Source organism: Helianthus annuus, chromosome 9, assembly GCF_002127325.2.
Source record: "Helianthus annuus cultivar XRQ/B chromosome 9, HanXRQr2.0-SUNRISE, whole genome shotgun sequence".
Lineage (NCBI taxonomy): Eukaryota > Viridiplantae > Streptophyta > Magnoliopsida > Asterales > Asteraceae > Helianthus > Helianthus annuus.
The window spans coordinates 147,092,021-147,098,020 of record NC_035441.2 but is presented as its reverse complement, the minus strand read 5'-3'; positions in this window follow the sequence as shown (position 1 = coordinate 147,098,020).

The window sequence follows — 6,000 nt, the reverse complement described above, 5'->3', positions numbered from 1 at the left end:
AAAGTTAGTGTATTTTCGTCTTAATATATAATTGTATTCAGATGATTTTAATCAAAATATTTGATTAAAGATAGGTGATATTTTGATTTACTAAATACCTTTTCCTTTTATGTTATCATAAAGTAGAATAATAAATAAATATAGATAGCTTTAAAATATCAAATCCGTGGTAAATTTTGAAAAAAATAATTATATATGTTTAATAAATAGGTTTATCCAATATCGTAGAACTCATGATTATTATTTTTAAAATCAAGTATGTTTAACTATAAGATTAGGGTATTTTAAATTATAAAGGTAGAATAATAAATGTTTATTTTAATATCAATCATACTTAAATATTGGCTTGCGTAAATGACATTTGATATTTTAATATATATATATACATAAAAATATTTCTATAAGTATTTAATAGTTGTGAAATATTAATCAAGTTGAACATTTATTTATAATATGTCTTGTTCATGAATACTTAGACAATTATTTAGATAATGTTATTCGTCCCTTTAATTGTTTTATGAAAATATGTCTTCTCTTTACAGTACAAAGTATATATATTTCTATATATATAATATAAAAATATTTTTACATATAATTGAAATTTACTAAATAAGTATGATGACTTAATTAACTAGTCATTATCACGGCGGATATTGGTTAGTGCTGCCTTGTTTAAGCATAGGTGGCCAGTCCATGCCTAACTAAGGCTAGGCTATTCAATACATGCCCCTGATAATAACTCTAGTATCTAAAAATAATACTAACACTATTACTATTAATATATTATTACTAATAATAAAACTAATATTAATTGCCAATAATAAATGCATAAACTTAAATGAGAATATACTTCAAACAAAATTTTATACGTAAAAATATAAATTCTTTACCTTAATGGTTTTAACAAAATTTTAAATACAGGAATACTATATTGTAAGTTTCTATATATAATCAATTAAGTTTATATAATGTTTTTCGATCAATGATGATAAGGTAAGAAATATCACGAAAGGCTCGATTGAGGTTGTAAGGACTACGGAATTAGGACATGAAATGGTAGATCATTATCTTAGCACACAATTGTGTTAAGATTGCTTTTATAAAATAAATCAACAAAGCGGATTCAATATAAATAAATAAATAATTAGATCCTAGATTAGCGCAATCTTCAAATTTGTGAAAATGTCATCACAAAGTGATCGTGATCAAAGAAATGATTTGATGAATTTCGAGGACTAAACAAGCATGTTATAGTTCAAGAGAATTGAAGTGCTTGTTGGGACTATTTTGAATATGATGGTTTCAATCCATCATATGGGACTTCGAATTGAATACGTATTGCGAGCAAGTTCAAATAATTGAACTGGGTGTAAACAAAACGAGTTCATGTATCACTAAGAAATTTTTGATGTGGTTACAACAAAACCATGTATGCTAAAGGGAATTGAATTTTTTTTTTCAAGAAACTTATTGACTTGATATCAAAGAGTCAACGTTTTGCAATAAACGTGGTTTATAAATGCAAAGATCAAGTATAGTAAAACGAGATTTGAACTTTTGATAAAACAACAAATTGGAATGAAACCCTCCTATGGTCTTTGTAACTCAAATGAACCACATGTACAACAAACAGTGCATGTGTACCGTATAGATTTACCAAGAAATGAAATAGATCAATATTTGCTACTATGAAAGAAATCTTTATGGTATGATGACCATTAAAAGAAGTAGAAACACGAAAGTCAACTTATTTATAGGCAGAAGTCAGAATTGTACTGAAAGAAATATAAGAACTTTATCTGGAATTTCGTGTGATAACCTTTGTTAAGTGACATTACCAAAGAATGTCGAATGAAATGAAATAGGTGATTTGCAAAGGTAGATGACTTCTTTTGTGGTGCCAATAATTATGACTTAGGTTAGATTATGCACCGATGTTTGTGAAATATTGTTCCAACTTACCTCAGCGAGATTTTGATCGTTTGTAAGATCATGTGGCAAAGTGCCGCTTTTTGATTTAGGAGTTCTTTTACTGACGGAATTTAGTATTGGTATCATCGTGCCCAAAATTAAAGGTCTTGCCTTGGAAATTGTATGTGATACACTTTGATGTCTTGTGCACGTGAAATTTTAGGTTTCATGTGTTTTCTGGTGCATTAGCACAACTTTAGATGTTTCTTACTTGCGTTAATAGTTTATGATAACGCATTGGTAATTCTTATATTTTTGGATGGTGTTCCAACTTAATGGGTTTCCAGTATTATTTTGTTGCACGAGTTACGAGGTAGATGATCAAACGAAAGAATGTTTGACATCGATATAGGTAAGAGATTCTTGATAAAGGAATCTAGATTTATTATTGACACATATACTTGTGCTTTATTCTTAATTATCAATCGTTATGGCTTTTGGAATTTCTTATAGATATACATATCTATATAATCATATATTTCACATGCTGTAATATACATACCCTTTATAAGGTTAATGTACTTAACAGATTCTTATTTCCAAAAACAAGTCTGATATCAGGCCATGATACTATTTAGGGAAATCTTGTCACTTGTTTGACATTTTATATACCCCATCTTACCCGGTTCGCGCCGGAGAGGTAACTTCAGTATATCTGGATAAGCTGGAGAGTCTGCTACTCTATACCCAGTTTTGCCGGAGAAATTTTCTATTTCCCATAAATAGTATCTTTTCAAAATTTTAAAAGTGCCTCTTTTATTAGGGCTTTTATCCAAAATTAAGGAAATTTGTATTCTCATAACATATCTTATTCTAGACCAAATAATATCAATAAGCAAGAAGCAATTAAGTACTATTGCATGCTAATCGTCATTCTTATGGAATACCAATATTGTACTTCTATAAGTAATTTACCTTAAAGTTTATTTTAAGGCAAAATTCTTAAGTTCAAGTCTAAATATCATTTAGAGTGCTATCAGATAATATTAAGTTTCTAATTCTCTGTTTAAACTTAGGTATTATTATAACACCTAATTGTGTAAACAAGTGGCTTAGCTTATACTAAGGCATCTTTTCTTATGTTCAAGTCTAACTGCTATCGGTTGTGCTACCATATAACAGTAATCTCCTAACTCTTTTTATTTAAGCTTAAGTATTATTATCACAACACTTATAGGCTTAAAGCAGTGGCTCTGATACCACCTTTACTGTCACGACCCCCGACCCCATCTGGCCGGAATCGGTGCCGTGAGCAGTCCAGTGGTACCGGTGATTATTTTGAAAAACATTGCAGCGGAAATTTCATCAGGACCGTGAGTTAGGAAAATATCAGAGTTTAGAAACACCGGATTTTATTTAAATAGATGGAATAAATTTCATGTTTTACAAAGGTAGCTTTTAATAAAAACAATATTTCTTAATTTGATTTAATTAATAAAATAAACCACTTCTTGAAGTCCTTTCAGTGCCGGATCCAATCCTTACGCTAATCTACGGTAATTACATGAAACGTGTTTTAAAAAGGTTTTGTCAGCGGGAAATACTGAGTGAGTTCATTCAGGTTTTATACAAAAACAGATTTGTTATAATTTACAGTATTAAGGGGAATTACAATGTTTCTGATATCAAACCAACTACCCACAATATTTGTCACTCGACCATCCATTGGCTAGCCCATTTGTCCAATGGTGTCTGTGACTGTGGTCAGATCACCCCTTGGCCACCCGTTTGTCCAAGTGTGACGGGAAATAAGTAATGTATACAAAACCCCACATACCGGCTGTAACTTGGTGATTACATAGACTTAATCACTGTAACTATAACTTTGAAAATAATTTGGAGTTTTGTAAAACAGTTGATAAAAAGAGAATGACTCACAAACTGTGAGAAAAGAGTTTATAAAAGAGGAATGACTCACAAATCAGCATGCAGGATTGAGTTAACAAACTTCTTGATTCTACTTCTTCCGATAATTAATCATGCACTTTATTATTCTGGATCTTCTGATGATTTAATAGTTTGTTTGATTGTGAGTGTGTAGTGGGAAGTATTTTCGGTAGTTAAACATATAGTTTAACAGAATGGAATACGTATTTGTGTAAAACCCAAATCAAACCTAACGGTAGTCACGAGATTCGAACCTTAACAAAATTTACAAAATGTAATACTTTGGATTCCGTTTATCGAAATCACAAGGTATAGTACTTTGGATTCCGTTTACCGAAATTCACAAAGTACAACACTTTGGCATTCGTTCGTTGGTTCCTGAATCAATCGGACAGAACTTCGCTTTGGTGATTATTGGCTATAACACCAACGTATAGAGTAAAGAAGAAGAGAAAGAGCAAAGAAAAATGAATCCTAAGCTTCCTATTTATAGGTAAGAAATAGGAAATCTCTAGGAAGTTTCCCTTGTATTTCTAGGAAGTTTCCTATAGCTTTTCTAGGAAGTTACTTATGCATTTTTTAGGAAGCTTCCTATTCACTTATATCTATCCTCTTACACCTTCTTAGCACCTTCCTTTGATATTATCTATTATATATATGTATATTTATTTATTTAGGTGTTTAATAAATCTTGCTTAGCTGATTAATGAATCCTGCTTAATCTTAATTAATTGTACTTAGCTTAATTAATCTAGTTTAGCTTAATTAATCTGGATTAACTTAATTAATCTTGATTAACTAATTAATTAATCATACTTAATTTAATTAATAGATTAATTAATCTACTCAGCTAACTTAATTGCTAAGTTTATTTAACTATTAAGTATTCTAGCAGTTTCCTGATTACGAGTTCTAATTTCTAGACACAATGGAACTCGTATTGGTGTATTAACTCAATTCAACTTTAACGATAATCACGAGATAGGAACCCTCACAACGATTTATAAGTGCAATACTTAACAATTCAGCGGATTCACAACGAATGACAGTGTATAGCCTGAGTTCGGACAACACTCAAATATTCAAGTCGAAATCACGATGAATAACAAAGTATAACTCAATTTGGGCAGCACTCAGACAATCGTTGGATAGTTATTATCGATCGGATAAAGTATCGTACCAGTGATTAGAGTTATTACCCTAATAACGGGCAGAGTTTAGGGATTTAGAGGGCAAAATCCCGAGCTATTATTTACAAAAATAAAAGCTGACGGAAAGAAAAGAATTGAACAGCGATCGAGTTAATACCCGGCATCGTAGCAGTACCCCGCTACACTAATTAGTGATTTGTGTGTTGTACAGTGAATAACTCGACGTCAATTGAGAAATTGAGGGTCGTTTGAACAGCAGAAATCGAATGCCAATGTCTGCTATTTATATACGAAATTTGGCAGGCTTACGGACCGTAAGCCATATCCCTTACGGTCCGTAAGGGAAGCACTCTATTTATAGGCTGCCTAGGTTCGGGACTAGCCTTGCTGACTTGATGATTTTGACCAATAAGAATTAAACAACGTTTTATGTTGATAATCGTTAGCTAGGGTTTACCCCCCCTAAGTTTTAGGGGCCCTGATCCTGATTCTGATTATTCTGAAAATTTTAGGGATTGTGTAGAATCACTTGGGTGTCTTAATTAGGGTTTCCATAATAGATAATCATCATCCTAATTATTGTTTTTAGTGAGAGTTGTTACAGAACATTTCAAGCTTACGATAGTGGCTCAGTATAAAATAAAGAAATGTGTTTTGAAATAAAGATTATCAGAAAAATCTTATTATTGTAAATTATCGGGGTTTGTCCCGAATTGTGAAATAAAATAATCGGGAAAAGTTTTTTTTAGCTTTAAAATGATCCTGATGTTAAAATTCCGCTGCTAAACTCAATTAAATAAATATCACGGGATTTCTGTCCCGCGGCTCCTGAAACGGGTCAAACCGGGTCGGGGGCCGTGACAGAAATGAGGTGGTATCAGAGCCACTGAGTTAAGCTAATTAAGTATTTAAAAGATACTTAATTTTCCTGATTACTATTATGTGATTATGTGTTTTATTAAACTGACTATTTGTTAGTTACAGTATGGGT